At 31.4% G+C, this 24734-nt stretch overlaps 1 protein-coding gene and 1 long non-coding RNA gene across 2 annotated transcripts in view; both read right to left on the bottom strand.

The window, feature by feature from the left end:
- The window catches only part of LOC105329683 (calcium and integrin-binding protein 1), a 179798-nt gene that overhangs the window by 7090 nt on the left and 147974 nt on the right, over positions 1 to 24734 (bottom strand). The gene's annotated exons all lie outside the window — the stretch shown is intronic.
- On the bottom strand, positions 1987 to 3116 carry LOC105319335 (uncharacterized). Its single transcript, XR_010712085.1, has 3 exons — positions 2849 to 3116; positions 2320 to 2473; positions 1987 to 2062 (listed from the first exon to the last, which is right to left on the bottom strand). It is a non-coding gene; the product is annotated as an uncharacterized lncRNA (long non-coding RNA).

Below are 24734 nucleotides of genomic sequence, written 5' to 3'. Positions count from 1 at the left end.
ATTCTATATATTAACCTTTGTTACCTTTTATGCCATGTATGAATGAACGTATTGCACGATAGGATACGGCAAGGTGCGGTTTTTTTTTATGTATGATACGCTTTTGTACGATACAGTACGTTTTTGTACTATACGATACATTTTTATACGTTTCCAGACGGTTTTACGGTTTCTGTGCGATAGGCTTTTCCCCTAACAAATACATTTATTTCAGAGTTTTCAATGGTTACGAATGGCACAAGTTTAAAGAAATATATGTTTATTGACAATCTAAAATATGGAACGTTTTAAACGATGGCCTCATAAACAAAAATCTGTCCGATAACGTACCTGTTTGCGGGAACGGACCTACTACAACAAATGTCAATTTACCTGTAAAGGACGTGAATTAGAAAAGCTACCATTGAGTAAAATTAATATCTATATCTATACCAGGAATTGTCCCTATCCAAAATATAAAATCCACACTACACAGGATAATTTAAAATAATTATCTTAAGTTTTCAACGAATCATTTTAATGCCTTTTGATTTCTAATACTAACTGGTTTTATAAATCAGTACTTTTTCATTTTGTTTAGAAAAAAACGATATACAATTTAAAACTAAAATAAAAATCTTTGTAACACTTTACTCTTGTAGGGTTTCGTCTTACACACGCCTATATAGCTTTCTTAGAATTAAAACATATTCAAATATTGCGAGATTAGAATTAAGAAAAAAAAATGTCTGTTTAAAAAAGAATTTTGTTAAGTTAACAAACGGGGGAAATTGAGAGAATAAAAGTTAATTTTTTTCATTTATTATATTTACAATAATTTATGTATATGAACTTTATCCGTTTGAAAGTACTTTTTTGGCATTATTGATGAATGAGAGAAAGAGAGGAAGAGAGAGACGGAGAGAGAGAGAGACACACATTAGTTTGATAATTTCAAGGAAGCAATTTATTGTTTAATCGAAATGTCAGCGATACTTGATAATTATTTCAGGTTTATAAAATTTCCGTAGAGTATTAATTAAGTGTTTTTACATTTTTTCTTCTGAATCCTATAAATAGAAATAAATATTACACCCCTGTGAATAGTTTCTATGTAAAAGTACAACGAATAAATACAAGAATGATTTTTTTTTTATCAATGAAATAGTTTCCGTGCCATCTGCCAATGGTAAATACCTTTTCCAAGAAAACCTGAAGTGTCTGCATAACGTTAGTTTTTAATTGGTTTTACATAATGCTCTGAAGATTTTAACCGCATTTTATTTAAGCAGTTCCATACATTTTATTTAAGCAGTTCCAACTAAGTGAATACTGCTGGTAAATATATTTTTCACAATCCTAAAGACATCACCAGGAAAAATAAGACAGCAATAGTATGTATATATGTATTTTACATATCATAAGTCGTTTACAAAATCAACGCTCCTCCTAAAACGGACCACATAAGAAGAAACAAATCAACCACTAAAACAATGAACTAAATTAGAGCTTTGCCACGTGGCCCACCCGTATTTATATCCAAATGAACATAAAAAAATGATACCTTAATTTGCACAAAAATTCTTGCAGTATTGTCTCAAAATTCCTAACATTTGCATTATTCTAGTGAATTGATGTATATTGCTTATATATGCTTAACAAAACGTTTCATATATATGTTAGAAAAATAACACGATTTAAACAAGCGCATCAAAAACAAAGTGTACATGTATTTATTAAAAAAAGGAAACTGTTATCAATGTCATTTTTAATATAAATAATGAGTACATTGTCAAATACCTTAGAATTATTCATATAATTGACATTAATTGCCGTGAATTTATGAATAATGGATATTTTCGTGTTGATCAAATGAATTATTTGTCAATGATAGATAGATAGATAGATAGATAAAACAGATCGATAGATACAGAGATACAGATATGCATAAATGTAGATAAGTAGATGATATGAATAGGAAAAACACAGGGTGATATTTTTACTTACACACAACGAGCTTGTGGGTATCTCCTACACCTTGTGCCTTGGCATGCGGGGACAAGGCAAGCCCTGCTGTTACAATCTACAAATGTTTTGAAAATGCATGTAATGCATGTAATTTCCTTCCCTTTTCAAACTTGAACAAAATTAAACTATACCCATATCTTCTTGCATTTATTTGTTATAAATCCAGCCATGCTTTCAAAACCGTTTTTATTTTATTTTTTTACACATCAATTTCGAAATGTTTTACATAAAATCGTTTTAACTTGGAACCAGAAAAAAAAATTGTGATTTTTAAATTATTTCTAGTCAAATATATCCTTTAAAAGTACTTACATGGCGGAAGATTCAGATCGCTGCCATGCTGTTGGTATCCTTGCGATGGATAGTAAGGTCCGTACGATCCACCATAGTGTGTTTGTGTAGGATAATAAATTCTGCCTTTCGGATAGAAGTCCCCAGTATAAGAAATACCCTCACAAGCCAGACCCTAGAATAATAAGTAATTATATACCTGTTAAAGATAATAAAACTTCAGATATGATTTGTCAAATGTATATGTATGGCATGAAAAAAGAAACGTATTAATTTGCGTTTCTTTTTTTACGCCATACATATACATTTGACAAATTAGTCATTTTTTTTTCTGTTTACAAAAAGAGGATAAATGGAATTTTGAAAAAAAAAATGGTTGTATAACACTCTCGAAAAAAACATTTCAAATTAACAAATGAATGACAGAAAAGAAATTTAAATGAAAAAAAAATTGAAGAATAAAAAAAGAAAAAGATGAAATGGACGTCGATATCAAAGTTAGATATTAATAATACTTATTATCATTTAAAAATGATCAAGAGAACCTTACCAGAAGGGCCACACTCAGTATCACAGACAGAGTTGTTTGCATGGTTGTTAGAAATCTTGGACGAATAATGACTGGTGAAATCACTGTTTCTTATATAGTTACACAATGGGAAAACCAACCGATGTTCTTACATTAACCGTGCGATGAATACGTTCAATTTTTGATTTGATTGAAGTTATGACATACTGTAATTGCTTTTACAATTAATCATATATTACCACTTGTACTCTCCGATTTAAAAAAAATTAAATGTTTCCGCGATAAACAGTATTTTGATTGATAATGTTATTTAAATTTTTTATGACATTTTTATTTAAAAATGTAATTATAGCCGTTTTAAGTCAGCGATTATTTATGATTTATATATTTTTCACAATCCTTAAAAAAGGAAAGTTGAATCGGTTTTTACCTTAATTTTAATGAAACCGTATTGTTTAACTCATAAAAATTTGAAATAGTATCGATTTCACAATCAGATGTGCTGATTGTCTTGAAAAAAACCTCATTAATTATGTTATCGAAAACATTATTTCAAAATAATATATAACATCATAAACGTTAATGAAATATAACAGTTAATGTAGTAAATAATTTAACTCCTAATATGAAGGCTATATTGAGCTGTTTTTGTGTTCGATTGTTAAAGTGTAATAACACAATAAAAATAATTCTGGTACCAAAAAAATATTTCAGAAAAAGTGTTGAATTTGTTCAAATGCTGGTGTCATATTATATTGAAAGTTGCAATTAAGGCATAAAATGGAAATTTTTTTCATTATTTTTTCCCAAAAAGGTCATATACCGTTTATCTAGTCCAGGCTCCACCTAGTAAACACAATAGAAGGGTTGTAGCAACAAAGATGATAATGTTCTGTTGTTTTAAGAATCATTTTTCTTTTTCAAAAGAAATGTGCTGAAGTTTGTTCAAATGCTAGGTGTCATTTTATTGTGAAAGTTCGATAAAGGTTTAAGATGAGCGAACTTTTTTTTTTATATCTTTTATCACCTAAAAGGTCCATTTATCTAGTCCATGCTCCCCCCGGAAAACACAAAAAAGAAAGGGATGATGCACCAAATATGGCAATGTTCTGTTGTTTTAAGTTTCATTTTTCAGCATTCTTCATATTTTTCACATATATTTACACTTGCAAATGTTTTCTCTTATATAACTGACTGTTTGCAAAATCCGCTGTTATTCTCGAATAACAACATTATGAGCCAAGAGGTCAAAGAAGCGCATGATTAATCTAGGTCACTACTCTTGTAAATATAAGAAATCAGGTATCATTTTTTGGATGTACGGGTGATCCAAAAGTAATGTCACTAATGCAATAAAGTCGAGAAAAATTCGAGCTGTGAGATATCCACCTATTTCAATTCAAATCTGAAAATTCTAATGCATTATGATAAATTTTCCTGAAAATAATATATTTTGAAGAGCGTGATTTAAGAATAGTCGTCGCAAGTTAGCAATGTCATTTCTAAATATTTGGCGTTCTGGTAAAATTACGCAATTTAGTTCTCTATAAACATTGGCCACGATGCCCTAATTTACCTTTTTGAATTATTTTTTCATAAAGTAACTAATTAGTCTTTTTGTAACCAATCGATTAGTATATTGGATTATTTAATGTGCGATCAGTTTGTCAAGGTCTCTTTAAGACGTCATGAAAGTAGCTTTCTTTAACTTTCCATCAGAGCGTATGTCTTCTGTCTGTTTAATATATTCATAAACATGTCATATGCCTTTTTCAAAGCGCTAAGCATAGCTCAGCGCTTTATTGTCGTTAGACTTCTACTTCCGGTGCAACGAATAACCGCCCCCTATGAGAAGAAGTTTACATCCTTTAAACTGGTTAGGAACCAGTTTCAGGAGTTGCACGGGCTAGTACGGGCTACTTTGAATGACTTACATACATCATTGCATGGGCTGCCACGCAGTGATGTGGAAATAAATTGCGTATACAGAAACTGAAATGTTATATACATATATCTTTTTTATACCAACAGAAGCTGGGTTAGCGCTTTTCAGTACTATCAGTACTTTGATTAGATATTGGAACCACTTTAAGGGTGTCTTGTTCACCCGCTCTCAATTTTAGGTCGATATATCGTTTCCAGTACATCTTCTAGTGATTTCTATCCATCAAAGTAAAAAATGCATCGTATCACTTTTTGCATGGCCAGTTTTTTATACCTTGATCTAGAGACAAAAGGCAATGGGTAGGTATCCGAAATGGACAGTAACGTTTCCTATTTTATTTAAAACAGTTAGAAAATGTCTATGATATATCTGATTTAAATAATGTGTTGTTTTGGGCTTTTTTTTCAAATTTTAAAGCACGTAATTTATTCAAAATACACAATTTAAAAAGACGTAAATTCATGACGTGGCGATATCACGTATATATCATGCTATAAACATCGATATCTTGATATCTGTTTTCTGTAACGAAATTTAATCAAATTTTAATTCGAATTTTTAATACAATGTCTCGCTCTAAATCATTCGTCGCTTGTGTTTTCATTGATGAAAATTATCATTAAATACTCTGTCTCAAGTTTCTGCTTTCACCACTATAACATGTAGCTTGATATTTCGATTATCAAATCATCATAAATGACTTAGTATCCAAGCTATATTAATGTACTATAAAGGGAATTTGTTTTTAAATTTCCCCCTCTCTTGCTTCAGAATTTGATACACAGTCAAACATAAAATATTTACGGGGATTTAACGTTGTAAACGACATGAAGAGTACTCGAGTGATAATGTTATAAAAAGTGAGGAAGCGGCCCAGAGAATTCCTAAATGGATGAACGATGTCTGGTTTTCCCTATTATATATTTCTATGTGAAATAGTGGATGTAAATATATCAAAATGGGTGTGTTTTTTTTCTTATAATTAGATGTTTAACAGGATGAGTGATTTGCATTTTTATGACAGCTCTTCAGGCGCATGTATACTATTTGATGAGGATTGATTAAAAAAATTGACACACAATGCAATGTTCTTCTCGTAGGTCAATAATACATCAAATTACTGACAATGATAATTCTATTTTCAATTACAAATCAAATTAAAATTTGACTGATTGCAATGATTTACAAGACATTAAGTTTTAATGTCTGACAAATAGTTATTAAGCATTGCTTGATCATGGTTTTATTTTTGTAGCTGTCTTTGTTTAAAATAAAGGAACCATCAAAACAAGACCAATGCATTATCATATCTATAAATAAAAACGGCATTTTCATGTTTTTGATGAAAAGTGAAGAATAAGTCTCAGTCTTGTTTACTTGTGAATTAGCGTTATTGTTTATGATACCTATATCTGAATAACAGACGTTTTAATAAAAAAAAGTGTGCTAAATTTGTATTTGATATTTTGTACTAAATTCTATTTTGAATCTGAGTTTCAAAGAGAAACATATAAGAAAACTGAATTTGACAACAGCAGGAACTTTAACGACCTAGGAAGTAGAAAAAATTTGTTTCAAACAAAAGCCTTTTCTTTTTACTTTTCACAATGTGAATAAAAACATGACATAGGTAAATATCAAACAGTTATAAACTATCCAAATGTGTATTTTATTTTTAACTTTCCAGATGGTTAAATAGGAGGAACACTTTTGTGAACATTGTAATAATGGATACTAAAAGATGAAAAAGAAACCTTTTCAGCTTAAGGTACCTCACTACACCTACACTTACACTTTTTGAGACACTACGTCACAAGATAGCCATTTAAATGTTTGTTAAACTGTTTATATCGTTCAATTTTGTTGTATATCGTTGTAGCTCAGGGGTTAAAATATTGGGTTTCTAAACCGCAGATCATGAGTTCGAATCTGCCTGGATTTTTTTTAATGTAATTTTCCATCCAAGATTGCATATTGTTTGTCCTATTAGACTTAAATACTTCTTATCAATTATGATATCTATCATAATCAAGTCCTTTTCTGCTGATTTGAGAAAATATTTCACGGTGTAGTGAGCCACCTGAAATCGCGAACATGCCCCTTCAAAATTCGTAGACCTTATGATATAATGACAGGTTCTTTGTCACTTTAACTCGATCGACAATTGAATGTCTAGTCCATCTGATTTTGTTGCCTCCATTATATAAGAACGCTTTTGAATTATAAACGAGTGCATGCTATTTAAAAGTGTTTGCACAGCTATCGTTTGACTGATATACATGTATACACCGATTACTTCTCTTCTGTCGTTAACATTGTTTTCAGTCAGAGTTTATGACCCCTCCTCAATCCTGATTTTTTTCTATTTGCTTTCTTCAATAACGTTAAAAATGATAGATGTGTATTATTGTTTACGTAAACTATGTATCACCCCCTTCCCCCGAATTTACATTCAAACGACGTATGAGTAATATCAAATTATACGGAAAGAGTAACTGTAATGTTTAATTCAACTAAACCAAATAAAGAATTATGTAAATTGATTCTGTAATCTTTCTATAAGAAAATATACATTAAGAAAAACTTAAACGAATATTTAAAAATTTATTTATTGAAGTAGACACTCATCTTCCAACCACCCCCCCCCCCCCCAAAAAAAAACAAACCCAAAATACAAAAAAAAACCAAAACCCAAAAACATAGGAAATGCATTCCAATTTCTCACAAAAATGCAAAGTATATTAAATTGAACTTTCATTTTACAAACATGAGATCAAATTCATAAAAATATCATTTTCTCCAAAAAAATGAAACCAGAGAGCGGTGATTACAATGTACACGATTTTAATTGTAATTAAAAATGTAAATATATTTGATAAATGATCATGGGTTTTATGAATGAAAAACATCAAATGAAACTTAAGATATGAACAAAAATGAACATGAGTAATTGGTATGAATGAGTTTGAACAAAAAATAAAAAAAATGTATTTTAATTTTGAAAATGGTAACAAATTTATTTAAACGATGATTTTTAAAAAAATCTTTGAATTTTAGCAAAAAGTTGTATCTTCTGACAATAAAAAGGGGCAAAATATATAATAATACTACAATGAAATCTATAAACTAAGAAATGTCCAATTTTTTGCAGACTTTTTTCAATTGGTTTCTTCATTTGAATGATCAGATTCAGATGAGTCTGACGTGGACGACGATGACGACGACAAATCGTCTCTGAATTTAACTGAGAAATCTTCACCTTGGTCTTCTTCAAAAAGTTGAAGCGCAGTGTGAATACGATAACAGAAGGAAATACTCTTAGCATCATGCTCGTTTCCAGTTGCTGCATATTCTTTTTCACCTTTTGAAGTGGATGTGTTTGCTGTTGCCTGTCTTTGAGAACTATCTATATCATGAGGATTTTTATTGTCCTTTTCGTCTTCACTCTCCTCTTCATACACTTCTGGGTTATTAGCGTAGACCATGCCAACAACGTCAACATAGTTTTGCCGCAAAGAAAATACGAGCGATCCACTATCGCCTTCATCAGAAAAGTATTTTCCCATGCCTTCTAATGGAAAAATGTACTCTCTGTTGTTTTCATCCTTTAGCTTATCATAATATTCTGGGCTGAGAATATAGCCATTTGTCAAATTAGTTTGAGCTCCAATTTTATGTACGACTCCAAGATTTTCTAAGTTTTCGGAATGGACCCGTGCATTAATTTTCTTTTTCATAGTGTTTCGAAAGGACACATCGCATTTGTCTAAAAATGTCTCCATAATTTCAATAGCCGCAAAATCACAACTTTTTCCCTTGTTGTGAACACACAGTTACCAAACCCATTGCAACCTTGGGCGTTTTCTGTAAACGCAACTTGATTTTCAAATGGAAAAACATGATTGCAAGTTAATGCATATATTTTGCTTGCGTCGTCAGTTTTGGTAACAAATCCGCCTAGTGTTCCAGTTTTATGGTTTTTGTCTACGTTTCGTATTTTTGACAAAAGCGGATCACCTTGCTTCATGGTCGGCTTCTCCATTATTTTTTTTTCTTTTCTATTACTAACGGATATTTTGAAAATATATCTTGTTTATTTTCATCAACTCAACTTTCAGGTTCTCATCGTCAGCTGTCTTTGGGATATGATAGGGACTGTTCTATAGATGTGCAGTAAGGTTTTAAAAATTTAAATTTCATCCAAGGAGTCAAAAAGTAGCAGAAAATTGATGTTTATCACTTCAAAAAAAACATAGATCCTAGAACTCCTTTTATGATTTAATGGATAGACACATCATATCTTGGGATATGATAGGAACTGTTCCATAGATGTGCATTACGGTTTTGAAAAATTAAATTTAACCCTGAGGCCCATTACCTATATTCCTTTTGATGCCCTTTAAGGATCAAGAAAATATATGGTTAAGGGGTGGGGATTTTAACCGTTTTTGATATATTCGGGCACTTCCTGTTCGAGGGGGGTTATGACCACCCCCGGGGCCCATGACCTACATACCGTTTGATGCATTTTGACACAAGGAACAAGAATATATATGGTTTAAGGGTGGGGATCTAAACTGTTTTGAAGATATTAAGGGACTTGCTGTTTGAGGGGGTCAGGACCACCCACAGGGCCCATGACCCACATAACATTTGATGCTCCTTGACGTCAGAAACATGAATATATATGGTTTAGGGGTCATGATTATAACAGTTTCTGAGATATATGTTAATTTCAAATTCCTGGGGGGTGGGGATGACCCCAGGGGTCAGATCTAACAAACCCTATATATTGCCAGTAACAGTCAATATATGATTATGAAAACCCTATATTATTATCTTTGTCCGTTTTCAAGTTACCATTTACAATAGAGTCTACGATTCTACCTACAAGGTTCAATGTTAGCCCCAAAACCCTTTGACCCCCCCCCCCCCCCCGAAAAGTGGTTGTCTAACCCAAAATGAGAAAAATCAAACCAGGGTGCACAACTAGATATGCAGGCCTATCATATCCTAGAGTTTTGTACAATTCTGTTCAGCAATCTCTGAGAAACAAGTTCAGAGCGGGAAAGAAGAAGACGAAGAATAATAATACATGTAATAAGAACCGTACAAATCAATAAGTCTTCAAATTTCATTCGGGAGACTTAATAATACAGATTAAATAGAGATAGGATCATCAAACATCAATAATTTAAAGATAATTGACAATTTTTAATTCTAAGGGGGTCAGGATGACCCCTTAGGGACATGACTTACATGCCATAATGATATGATGCGCCTGTATGACCTAAGGAGGAATAATATCTTTGGATTAAGGTTGGGATATCAATGGTTTTTATGATATTTGATAATTTCAGGAAGAGCACTTGGGATCATGACCTACATACCATCTTAAATGCCTTGAACAAAGAAACAATAATATAATATGTACATGATATATGATTCAATTTAAGAACCCAGATATAGATCAACCATCTGTTTTGTAATACTTCCTATGTATATATACATGTACATGTATCATTTTGTGTTTTGTTCTATACTATTCATGTTCATGGCTGTAGTATGGCTTAGTCTTAATTTAAATTACATTAAAAAATTGTCAAATATACGACTTGGAACCCCCACTCCCAAATTAACTCAAATATAAACAGTCCCCCCCCCTCCCTCCCCCTCCCTTGTCGAATGATCTATTAAAATCAAAATATAATTTGGGTGTCTAAAAACTTTTATAAACTGGTAAAAAATGTTATTCTTGAAAAAAATTACATTACACCTTGCATAATTGCAAATGATCTATTGAGATATGATCAGAGGTCATATTTCTACCTTGGGATCAATCAGTAGTATTCATTGACAAGTTAAGATTAATAACAATAAATGATTCAAATTATAAATGTTTATACTCCACATTCACCCCCCCCCCCATCTAACCTGGTTATAAAGATTCAGTCTTCTTAATACATTCTTACATGTGTACAGATGAGTAGCAAATTTCAAATCATTTCTTGGTTGCTTTTTCTCTCGTGATTCACATTAACATTTTGGAAATTGCTTAATTCACTTTTTAAGATTTATAAACAAAATGTTATATGCATCACTGCCATGTGTATTCGCCTATTTGGGGCAATTGTAAAGTCTCCTAAACAAAGCAGTGACATCATTAGGCTAGGAATTACCCACATGGATCAAACACTACTGTATAACATATGAATAAGATAAAATACATTATTATTTCTAGTTCTAAAATGTCAGGGTGTCTCCAAGGGGGCATAATCTATATACAATTTTACGCGCAATGACTCAATTAAAGAGCAAAAATAAATTATATGGTTTAGGGATGAGGATCTCAGATCTCAGAAGTTAACAAAATATACAGTGTATCATATCATTTCCTATTTTATAAAGGCGGGGGGGGGGGGGGGTTAAAGACAACACCTGGGGGTCATTAATGTACTTTACACCATCTGATGCATCATAATGACATTAGAAGATAATTTGTATTTTCCTGTTTCGTGAGGTCAGAACAGTCCAATAAGGTCATGACCTACATTGTATTTGATGCATTATAATACATTAAGAAAGAAATACTCCTTCCTTCCTATTATAATTTACTCGTTTAAAAATGATAAGTGTCTACACTTATTTACATGTAATACACAAATTTAATAAGAAATTGTTTATACAGGGTCAATATGGGGTCAACTCAATAGTGTAAGTCTGACAAATGAAAAAAAATAACTTTTGCAACTAAAATGACAGACACTTTATAAATGCGATAGGATAGGTAACGATGATAAGCATATTTAAATATTAAAAGATGATGATACAGTATGCTGTCAAAGGGAGATCACATTTAGAAAGTGAAAGTAGAACTTATATATGTATGCTGGCATCTCATTATATTGTGCTACTGCTACTACATGTATTATGCTTACCTAAATTGGTCAACATCATAATGATAATCCAATTAAAACTCAATAATGAATTCCTTTAGCTGATCTTAACTAATCCTTTTCTGCATACGGAAAACACAGACATGTATGTATGGGTGTTGCTAAAACGCAGAACGGAAAGCGGAACTGAATGGAAAATGTCATCACGTTTATCGCTTAAAAAGGGTATAGACTAACCAGAAACGATTTACTTTGTATCTTTTATTTATATCTAATGAATGATTATCAACATGTTGCTATCTTATTAATATTCATATGAATGTCTATCAATTATAGCATTGTAGTCATTCGACTTTTGTTGAGTACGAAACGGAAAAATCAAATGTATACGAATTGTGAAACATTAACATGATTAAACGAGCAAATTAGCTGTAACTTTTTACTTATTTTTCTTATATGCTATTGCTGGCATATCAGCGTAACGTGCACAGTTAGTGAAGGCGTTTTATGCGTGTTTTGAGTATTTTTATATTTCAAATATGATGTACATGTATATACTTACATCAAAATTGAATTTTCGGTGTTCTAGACGATCTTTTAACATACAGACGATACAGTATCATTAAGATGGAAGAAAAAAACCCCGTAGGACTGACGACATTAAAAATCAAAATACAGTAATGCAATGCAATTTTGTTTACGTTTGCATTACTAAGCAGTTGTTTATTCTAGCAGCTATATACATATGATCCGAATAGAGAGCTCTAGACGTTGCCTGGTTTGATTTTCCGATTATATATTGGGACTATAGTCTGTCGATCCCAAAATATTTATGCAGCACATTTGGACGATTTATAATGGAAAATGTTGACATCTTTTCTCCATTTGGAAGTCACTCAGAAGACCTTGCACAATTTTTCAACCTATCATTCGGGTCTGTTGAAATGCAAAACCCCGTAGACTTCTTTATTTTTAGCCGTGTATTTATACCAGCTGATAAGCTAGGGAGGACGTTCTAAAGAAAGAATAATGAGAATTTTTAATGCTTCTAAAAGAGAATCGCTTGAACCCTGAGGTATATATAAATATACAGCATAAAGTGAATCGAAGATTTTTGGGACAGAATATAGTGGTCAATGCATGTACTGTTAATTTTGAGGAAATAGATATTCTTGAATAAATAATCTAATATTGCTAATCTTTCAAACAAAAATAAAAAGGTACCGTTTTTATAAAAAAATAAAATATGGTTATTTTCTGAGAATCTTTTTATAAAGGTAGATAACTGAAGATGAAACTTACATTGTAGCTAATGATAATAAGACCTTAATAATGTATTACTTACATGAATGAAAATGTAAGGAGTTAAAAGGTTGGGGTTAAAGGCCAATGGACATTCGGTTTTTTCTTTTATATCACAAAATGGAGAATTATTTTGAAATAGAAATTTATAAAACACAAACCAAATTGGATTTTTTTAAAAAGAAAACATAACCTTGAGATTTAAATTGAGAATCTTAGAGATTGGTTTCTAATATTTTTGTTGTTGTTGAATTTTCAAATACAAAAAAGTATATGTTAAAACGTTAACAACGACGTAAATTGAATCATTCCTTTATTTATTTGAGTACAACTGCGTACTACCTAATGCTATCTTTAAAAAAACAAGAATTATGTTAATTACTATGACACATGGAAACTTACATCAAGTTTTATATGAACGTACGGCTTTTGTCCATTTACTGACCTCGGATCTACTAACACCACAAGTATCAGGAAACCAATCAGTATTTGATACATTTCGTAGGATAATAAAAAGAGTTAAAAAAACACCTTTTTACTTTTATTTTTGTAAAATATTTTCTTCACTTCTGGAAGACGTTTGGTAAATATAATTTTGATGTTTAAAGGGTAGAATTCCATGGTACTGAAATAAAATCATCGAACATTATTTTAATGATTTAACATCAATTCAAATTAGAAAGTTTACTTTACTTTATTCCGCAATATTTCTGGAAAAAACAAAGGTACGTGATTGTCATCTTACTTCTTAATTTTTTAAAGTTTAGCTTCGAAAACTAATAAAACTTGCAATATCTTGATAACCATGTTAACAAGGATGTTGAAATATCAAGCAAGATAGAATTTTTTAAAATGAAAATCAATATTTATTGCCCCGTTATATTACATACACATTAGTAAAAGTAAAAAAAAATATCAATGATTATTTTAGTTGATTATTGTCATTTTCGTAAAATTCATTTTAACATAAGGATTATAAGATATGTATATTTGACTGCAAATTTTAAAATCAAAGCACTGACCTATTTTGAGTTGGTAAACATAAATTTACATTAAAATAAAAACAAGGGGGTATTCAAAAACCTTTCAATTTAATTTATTTTCACGATGTCACCCTCGTATTCCAGGATTTTTTTTTTTGGAATTTTTATTTTGTTTCAATCGAAAACAACAAACTGGAGAAATAAAAAAAGAGAGTAATTTTATCAACGTAATATCTCCCAACAGTTCTTGTCATGAAATATTAAAAGAGATATACAAACCAAATATTGAAAAAAAAAATTAATTATGTTTTCGTTTACTTTTATTCAAAGCACATGATATACATAGACATTGTAATATTAAGATTTTTCTCTATGCATGTTTAAGAGTGATTTAATGAGTTGAATCATACATTTATTGGCTAAACAATTTCAACAGAAACGATTTTTGTTTGAGTAGCAGTCAGTGTTTTAAATTGCTTGTGTTAACAAAGTAAGGACTAACATACGAGTGAATTTACATGTAAAACGAACGAAATCATGATAAAACTCATTTGCTTCATCGGTAAATTGATAAATATGTCTGCCAAAATACCCCGATTCAAATCCTAGTTAATGTTTGTCCCGGCGCACATATTGGGACCTACATATTCCTTGTCGGGTAAGATGTTTTTTTATATTATATTTTGTTTAAAACCATTCTGATTGCAAACAAGTACTCTGAAGTTGACTTTAAAAAGATGCTTGAGTTTCTGATATACACCATTTATGTAGTTTTTGGAAATAAGGTCTTCCACCTATTTTTGTATTCTTATGAAGCAGAATTTTTTCAAAATCTTGTACGAGAAAAAAAGATCACTCGTTGTGGCCTTCAACTCAACATTCAGGTATATCGACGACGTATTATCAATTAACCATTGTTATTTCCATTCTTTCGTCGACTCGATACATCCCAGTGAACTGGAAATAAAAGATACCACAAAGTCTGCGTCATCTGTTTCAATCAATTGTATCTAAAAAATCAACAACGATTTTAAATGGGTGTCAAAACAAAAAAGTGTAAGTATTCTTGAGAGCTTTCATATGAAATCAAGAAAAAGGGACTGGCTCCTTTTAATAGGAGCAAAAAGACTCGTAAAGTAGATTACAAAAAACTTAAACACGATCAAGAGTTTGTTATGCATTATAGAAGCAAAGTTGTTGATTGTTACACTGTATGTTTGAAAAAAATCATTGTCCCACTCATTTATTAAGCAAGAAGTGATTTTCAGGGGACTTTAAGCCTAAATCGTTAATGTGTCGTTTGTTAAAAAGAAAATCACTTGTTGAGAATTGTAAAAGATCTTGGCAGTCCTATACATTGTCTAAGAAATGTGTGTGTGTGTGTGTGGGGGGGGGGGGGGGGTAATCAAAAATGTTATCGATATTTCATCATATCGTTAAAAAAGGAAAAAATTCAGACGGAATACCTACTCGTTACTCGTAACGAGATATTTTCTCGTTCGCGTCTCTTATTGACCCCTGTGATCCTAGTTTTAACAATCTTACTTAAATGTACCTATATCGAAAAGTGAATTTAAAAGTTTGTTACTCTATTTGATTTTGAGTAGAAGATTTAAAAACTCCCAACCCTTTATCTTCTTTTCTAATTATTGTTCTTTTGAAACTTTACAATCTCTTTTGAACATTATTCAAAGCCGTTTAACCAAAGATGCTATGCGAAAAGTTTGTGGTGAAATTTCTGCAGTGGTTCTAAAGAAATGTTTTTAAATAAAAACGTGAAAACAAATTTGACGCCATACTTGGGAAACGTTGATCACAAAGCTCATTTTAACCTTTCATTCATTTGAGCTAAAACGAATATGCCTGAATATCATGATGTTAAATAATATCGTCATCATTAAGGAGGGTAAGCGTTCAACAAATTAATCATCTGTTATACCGTCATTTTTTTTTGCAAAGATAATTTGACCTATAGATTTTTAATGAGTAATGACACATTCCATCTTGATAGAGGTGAAAAATAAAACAGATTTAAGATAGATATACCACGTATACCAAACATTAGAGAGAGAGAGAGAGAGAGAGAGAGAGAGAGAGAGAGAGAGAGAAGGACTAGAAGATTCCTACTATGCTAGCTACTGTTGTCAGTTATGCATTTAATCTAAATCTTCCTTTTAAATAGCTATGTATTTGTATAAATATATTAAATGTCAATGCATGTATAATGATGTATTTCATCAGACTTACTTCCCGTACAAAGCGTAGACATATGTAATGTCAAACCTGCCTCTATCTTATTTGCATGTGAAATAGAATATGGTCATAAAAAGCCGTAACAAGATAAAGTCTAGAATCGATATGATAGAAAATATCAAGTTATACAGATTAGTATTAAGTTTGACTTGAATAGTGCAACATTAGACTATTGTCAATATATAAAGAACTCCACCCTTCCCAATTAGAAAATGCAAAACAAATACTATAGAATGCGCATTAAAATTGGAAGCTTCAATATAGTTTAAAGGGCTGTCTCGTACACGTAATGTTTTCATCCTAAAGCTTACAGAAAAACCAGTCAAGTAACTTCTGAGAAAAAACCCCAAGGAATCAGGTTTAAGGACATTCGACATGACACTTTAAGTATAACAATTGATATTCTACAAACCAACCAATAAGGCAAACTTTTTTGTTTGTTAAAAATGAGATGCAGAATACCTTATAAAAGCAGGTGTGCCTGTAGTGTTAAGTATTATGCGACTTGTATTAAAAGGACACAAATAGAAAAGTAGGTAATATTTTATTATTCTTTCTATGAAAGGGGGGGGGGGCAAGGGTTTTCATGAAAACCTTTTGGGTGCTTTAAACTATTTTTATTTTTCGTTGCAATCCGATAATCCGCCTAGACTGCTATTCTACTTTAGTTATTTATTGATTTTTTTTATTTATTTGCTTCTTTAATACATTTGCTATATGCGTTCATATAGATCGAAATATAAATAAGTACATCGGTTTATATAAATCCACTTTAATACTAACATTCTAACAGTGATGCAAGAGAAGGGTCCATCAAAGAAGGACAGAAACACTTATAAAAAAATAAAATATGGTTATTTTCTGAGAATCTTTTTATAAAGGTAAATAACTGAAGATGAAACTTACATTGTAGCTAATGATAATAAGACCTTGATAATGTATTACTTACATGAATGAAAATGTAAGGAGTTAAAAGGTTTGGGTTAAAGGCCAATAGACATTTGGTTTTATCTTTTATATCACAAAATGGAGAATTATTTTGAAATAGAAATTTATAAAACACAAACCAAATTGGATTTTTAAAAAAAGAAAACATAACCTTGAGATTTAAACTGAGAATCTTAGAGATTGGTTTCTCATATTTTTGTTGTTGTTGAATTTTCAAATACAAAAAAGTATATGTTAAAACGTTAACAACGACGTAAATTGAATCATTCCTTTATTTATTTGAGTACAACTGCGTACTACCTAATGCTATCTTTAAAAAAACAAGAATTATGTTAATTACTATGACACATGGAAACTTACATCAAGTTTTATATGAACGTACGGCTTTTGTCCATTTACTGACCTCGGATCTACTAACACCACAAGTATCAGGAAACCAATCAGTATTTGATACATTTCGTAGGATTATAAAAAGAGTTAAGAAAACACCTTTTATTTTTATTTTTGTAAAATATTTTCCTCTCTTCTGGAAGACGTTTGGTAAAATATAATTTTGATGTTTAGAGGGTAGAATTCCATGGAACTGAAATAAAATCATCGAACATTATTTTAATGATTTAACATCAATTCAAATTAGAAAGTTTTCTTAACTTTATTCCGCTATATTTCTGGAAAACACAAAGGTACGTGATTGTCATCTTACTTCTTAATTTTTTTAAGTTTAGCTTCGAAAACTAATAAAACTTGCAATATCTTGATAACCATGTTAACAAGGATGTTGAAATATCAAGCAAGTTAGAATTTTTAAAAATGAAAATCAATATTTATTGCCCCGTTTTATTGCGTACACATTAGTAAAAGTAAAAAAAAAAATATCAATGATTATTTTAGTTGATTATTGTCATTTTCGTTGAATTCATTTTAACATAAGGATTATAAGATATGTATATTTGACTGCAAATTTTAAAATCAAAGCACTGACCTATTTTGAGTTGGTAAACATAAATTTACATTAAAATAAAAACAAGGGGGTATTCAAAAACCTTTCAATTTAATTTATTTCACGATGTCACCCTCGTATTCCAGGAATTTTTTTTAGGAATTTTTATTTTGTTTCAATCGAAAACAACAAACTGGAGAAATAAAAAAAGAGAGTAATTTTATCAACATAATATCTCCTAACAGTTCTTGTCATGAAATATTAAAAGAGATATACAAACCAAATATTGAAAAAAAATTACTTATGTTTTCGTTTACTTTTATTCAAAGCACATGATATACATAGCCATTGTAATATTAAGATTTTTCTCTATGCATGTTTAAGAGTGATTTAATGAGTTGAATCATACATTTATTGGCTAAACAATTTCAACAGAAACGATTTTTGTTTGAGTAGCAGTAAGTGTTTTAAATTGCTTGTGTTAACAAAGTAAGGACTAACATACGAGTGAAATTAAAACGAACGAAATCATGATAAAACTCATTTGCTTCATCGGTAAATTGATAAATATGTCTGCCAAAGTACCCCGATTCAAATCCTAGTTAAGACAATGTTTGTCCCGGCGCACATATTGGGACCTACATATTCCTTGTCGGGTAAGAAGTTTTAAGGTCTTCCGTTTTCAACGGAAGACCTTGTACTGATTCTGTTGAGAATTCTTTTTATTCTTTTTTTTCTTCTAGACGTTTTTTAAAACTCGAATATCTTGCTTGTTTGTTCTTCCATAAAGTTCAAATTTTCAGGGCTTATTCGTAAATACTACTTCTCAATATCTAGAAAAAATCTTTGAAATCAACACCTGTAGTACCGAGTTATTCCCCTTTTTCAAGAAAATATAGGCATTCCTGTGCACGTAAAGGCTCTGAAACCGCCCATAGCATGTGTTACAAAGTCACAAATCCTGAAAATAGATACTTTGAACGTTGTCCTCCGAGTTTTATTTTTACAATTTTCCCCCTTTAAAGTTTCAAAAAATTAATTTGAATTTTGTGCTTCAAAAATGATGATTTTTGGTTGTGTTTTTGTCTCGTAGCTCTTTAGTTTAAAATTTTCACTGAACACATACAGAACAAAATATGTGCAAAATATCAAGGGCTATCACTTGACACCATTGAAAAAGGGCTGGCCCTTTAAATTAGGGGTCTAGAGCCCTTAAAAGTCTTCGCTTTATAGCTAAAAAATGGTTAATATTTTGTTATAGCTGTCGATAGAAAAGTCGTTATAAAATTAGTTTGTACCGGTAATGCATAATATGAGTGTAAAAAGCTTGTCTTGTTAACATGTACCTGTTTTCATTTGGCAAGTAAGTGAATAGTCTTCGTGCGTATAACGGACATAAATTAACAGCTGGAAGTGTACCAGCATATACGGGATACTTTCATTCATTAGAAAAAGTGTCTTAAAAGTATATGTGTACATGTTTTTCTTACAGCCTTTTTTTTGGAGTCACCTCTGTTTACTTCTTATAGAGGACAACCGTTAAGAAAAACAAAAACGAGTCAATATAAACGTTCCTTTTCTTATCTAGTGAGATACGTAAAATAACAACTTCCATGAATAGATTTGAGTCATTTTGCTGCAAGCATTTTAAATCGACCTCAATTCTTAGTTGTGTGCGTCATTGCGTAACTCATCTCTCGCCCGCGGCCGAGAAAATCGGTCGCCTGGTCGCAGCTGGACTACCTAGCGGTCAGCGGGTATCTAATACACAAGAGTCGCGTCTGTCTTATGTAATTTTATTTAGCCACAAACACAAGAGTCGTTTTAATATTGACTACACATTAAAGCTTACACTTCTTAATTTGAATTTAACGATAGAGTGTCAATTAAGAAATCGCTCTGTTAATTTATAAAAGCAATGCGACTTTCAGACAGGTAGATCAACTGCGGGATTTAAGGGAAAAAAACTTTATTTATTAGAGTTTAGTCGTCATACTGCAAACGTTTTAAACTTTTCTGGGTTCTGAGCTCTCTATGTGTGTTTTACCTTTACGTAAGCTATCCAATCCCTCATCCGCGGCCGAGGAGATCGGTCGCGGCCGCACTAGCTAGAGGTCAGCAGTTATCTAATAACAAGATAGACTTGTTTGAGTTTATATACAAGAACTGTTTTTATTTTATGTTCTAAAAGTTTGTTCATCTTCAATTTATTTAATTAAACATGTAGAAAAAAATAAATTTAGGAGTCTTTCTAAAAATTGATAAAAGCGATATTATTCCAAATCAGAAACATCGTCAGACGTAAATCAATGGTGAATTTTTAAGTCTAAAATGTTTTACAAATTATACTAATAATGTTTTAGATAAAAACGAAAAACCACAAAGATTAAACCTTAAAATGATGATCACCCCTCGCACATAGCCAAGGAGATCCTGCGCGAGCTGACAAGTGATCTGCGGTAGCTTCGTGTTCTTCTACATGTACGTTATCACACGTGCAAGTTTATTGATATTTTGTACGATCTAAACTACTTGTTTATTCGAGATTTTGACCGGTACATGTAAGACTGACTTGTGTTTCAACTTAGATTTTTTTTATTTACCCACGAATATTTCCGCTTAATACTGCTGAGAGGTTTTACAGATATCGTAGAAAGTATATTATAATTTGACGTTTTCATAGGGTTGCACAAAATAAGAGAGAGAGAGAGAGAGAGAGAGAGAGAGAGAGAGAGAGAGAGATCAACATTGGAAGCAGAATTTAGAAAATAAAACACTCTCCAAGCGTTTATCAAATCAAATATCGAATTAACACATGCGATAGAGGCTGCCACGATAAAAGCATTGTCCGGATTGAGGGATTCAGTGATTATTTTAAGAATGTTCACATGAGTTTTTAAATAAGTTTTGTTTAGATTTTATCGGTTACATGATCACAGTGCAAGGGCTTAATTTTTTTTTCAAAATGTGGCGAAAATCAATTTTTGGCGACTACTTAACATGTGTACTCCGTGTCACTTTCCCATCAGTGTGTTTATTCGGACAGTCTACGCTAATTCAATCCGCTCCACGTGCGACCGAAAATCTCGTGTCGCTTCAGCGCACATGAGCTCAGAATCTGCAGATCAGCAATTGTTATATAATTGAGTAACATATGGAAAGGTGCTTTCACTGCAGTGGTCTATTGTTAAACAATAAGTATCTAAATATTGGATGTCAATCATCGTCACATTAAAGGCGTGATATCGTAATCTGAGAATGTGGCTAAAAAAATAACCTGTTGAACACGCTAAACTTCTATAGTTATGAACAGAATAAAATATATCAATATTATTATCAGACACATAAATAACTTTTAATAAGTTATTTATGTCTCTGATATTATAAGTTAAAAGTTTTAAATAAAATTTGTTCTCATGATTAAAAGTAATGATATACATGTACGACTACATTATGCAATGAAGTTGGTCGTCATAGAAATCATCAGAGTACTGCAAGTGTTATTTCTTTGAAAGACCATAGTTCAATTGACTTGCAGACTTTTTGCCTCCCAAAAATGTATTCACTTAATTGCGATAGATATGTATTCTTGGGGATAATACTAACTGTTATATGCACATTGATAAAAAAATCATTAAAGTTGTGTAGTATGAGGTTGTCATGCAAATTAATTGACTTAAAACTCAGCTGAATATTTTCTTTTAAATATGGCTTGTCGAAATGGAAGATTGTTAACTTGTAGCTTGTTAACTCTGAAAAAGTCTAGAACAGAAGAAATAAAGTCTTTATGGCTTTCGCTACATCTTCTTATTTATGTGTACGAGTACATAAAGCTATTTTAGATTTTGATTCACTATATAAAAGTGTTGTTTTTCTTAACCTAAAATTTAGATCTATAGAAATTCAATATCTAACTTCTTAAAAGCTTTGATACCTTACCACTTGGAAATCATTTAGTGATGCAAATTGACAAATGCCAATGAAAAGACATCATTGGAACCCAAGGGTTTCCTATCCTTTCCGACGATGATGAGAGGAAATCAAATGTAATCATACATTTACATGAATATTTATATGTGATATGATAGAAATATTTGAAATATATAGGTCGTTTTTGTGCCGTACAAAACGGGCGAAAAGGATTTTTATACCCCACGAAAATTAATTTTAGGCGGTGTAAAATAAAAATCACCTTGTCCGTCCGTCTGTGTCCGTTCGTGTCCGGTCTATATCTTTCTGATAGAGAAACATTGGAAGTTAATACTTCATAAAAAATATTACTTATTACCTTATTACTTTATTACCGTCATGACATTAACCCAAGGTCATTAGGACAAAGGACTAGGTCACTGGCAGTAAAAGTGAAAAAATTGTTTCCGGTCCAACTTTGAATTTCTTACTTCACACAAAGATTGCTTATGACCACCTGAGAGTATATAATGATTTGCTCTAAGTCATTTAAGGAGAAACATCGGGAGTTTCTATTTCATATAAATAAAAGATTCCTTATGACCGATGATGTGTCATGAACTTGATCCAGGGTCAGTTGCGCAAGTTCAAAGTCATATTAAAAAATGCTTTATTCCTGTCTGTGTCATATCTTGTATTATTGGAAATGAGTAAAAGCTAAAGTTTGACATAAAAATTGCTTGTGACCTGTAAATATACCCTTTCTTGACTGACTCACTAAAAGAAAAAGATGCATCCATTATTCTCTAATAGAAAAATACCTGAGATATGATTTTTTTCTTAGCGGGGGTATCATTTGTGAGCTTGCTTACAGTACCTTTTAGATGGTCCAGTGGGAGCACTGCCCCCGCCACCTTTCTCCCAACCAAAATATCCCTTAAGTTAACGTTTAGAAAATTGATTTTTGGGGCACCCCCTCCCCCCACCGCCACACACATATTTTATTATAATTAAATTAATTATATACATACATGATGTTCTTTTTAAAGTTATTCTAAACGTGAAGTAAATTAAACGAAGAACTTGCTGGTATAAAAATAATACTTTGAAATTGAGTCTCGTTTTGGATTTATTGAACTTATTATTATCATATTGATAATCCAGTCTCATTTACACCATTTCCCTTCTCCTTACACTCGTCAGGGTCTGATAGACCTGTAACAATAACAGATCAGTTCCACTTGACCTCCACATTTGCATATAATCTAAATATACTTCTAATTACCGAAGATATGCCTTTAATCATAAATGAGTGTCGCAACTTTTCAATACTCAGTCTCGAGGTACCAGAAAAAAGGCATTATTATAATTAATTTGCTTGTCTCTATTTGAAGAGTTCCATTCACTTTTCTAAAGCTCTAATTGGTTAGAAAAAATGGTCATGTAAAGATGACCTTTTATCAATACAGGGTTTGTCAGCTCTGACAAGTGTGAGAAGGAGGTGGTTTTAATCAGACTGATAGACAATCCTTTCGCGACAGGAAGTTACGATGGAAGACCTACTCATTGCCTTGCAACGAGCTCGGCTCTAGTTTATATTATATTTTGTTAAAAACCATTCTGATTGCAAACAATTACTGTAAAGTTGACTTTAAAAAGATGCTTGAGTTTCTGATATACACCATTTATGTAGTTTTTGGAAATAAGGTCTTCTACCTATTTTTGTATTCTTATGAAGCAGAATTTTTTCAAAAACTTGTACGAGAAAAAAAATCACTCTTTGTGGCCTTCAACTCAACATTCAGATATATCGACGACGTATTATCAATTAACAATTGTTATTTCGTTCCTTTCGTCGACTCGATACACCCCAGTGAACTGGAAATAAAAGATACCACAGAGTCTGTGTCATCTGTTTCAATCAATTGTATCTAAAAAATCAACAACGATTTTAAATGGGTGTCAAAACAAAAAAGTGTAAGTATTCTTGAGACCTTTCATATGAAATCAAGAAAAAGGGACTGGCTCCTTTTAATAGGGGCAAAAAGGCTCGTAAAGTATATTACAAAAAACTTAAACATGATCAAGAGTTTGTTATGCATTATAGAAGCAAAGTTGTTGATCGTTACAGTATATGTTTGAAAAAAATCATTGTCCCACCCATTTATTAAGCAAGAAGTGATTTTCAGGGGACTTAAAGCCTAAATCGTTAATGTGTTGTTTGTTAAAAAGAAAATCACTTGTTGAGAATTGTAAAAGATCTTGGAAGTCCTATACATTGTCTAAGAAATGTGTGTGTGTGTGTGTGTGTGGGGGGGGGGGGGGGGTAATCAAAAACTTTATCGATATTTCATCATATAGTTAAAAAAGAAAAAAAAATTCAGACGGAATACCTACTCGTTACTCGTAACGAGATATTTTCTCGTTCGCGTCTCTTATTGACCCCTGTGATCCTAGTTTTAACAATCTTACTTAAATGTACCTATATCGAAAAGTGAACTTGAAAGTTTGTTACTCTACTTGATTTTGAGTAAAAGATTTAAAAACACCCAACCCTTTATCTTCTTTTCTAATTATTGTTCTTTTGAAACTTAAAAAGTTTCGATCTCTTTTGAACATTATTCAAAGCCGTTTAACCAAAGATGCTATGCGAAAAGTTTGTGGTGAAATTTCTGCAGTGGTTCTAAAGAAATGTTTTTAAATAAAAACGTGAAAACAAATTTGACGCCAT

The sequence above is a fragment of the Magallana gigas genome, chromosome 1 (genome assembly GCF_963853765.1).
Source record: "Magallana gigas chromosome 1, xbMagGiga1.1, whole genome shotgun sequence".
In the NCBI taxonomy this organism is placed as follows: Eukaryota; Metazoa; Mollusca; class Bivalvia; order Ostreida; family Ostreidae; genus Magallana; species Magallana gigas.
Note: the sequence above shows the minus strand (reverse complement) of the source record. Positions and strands in the feature narration are given on the sequence as shown.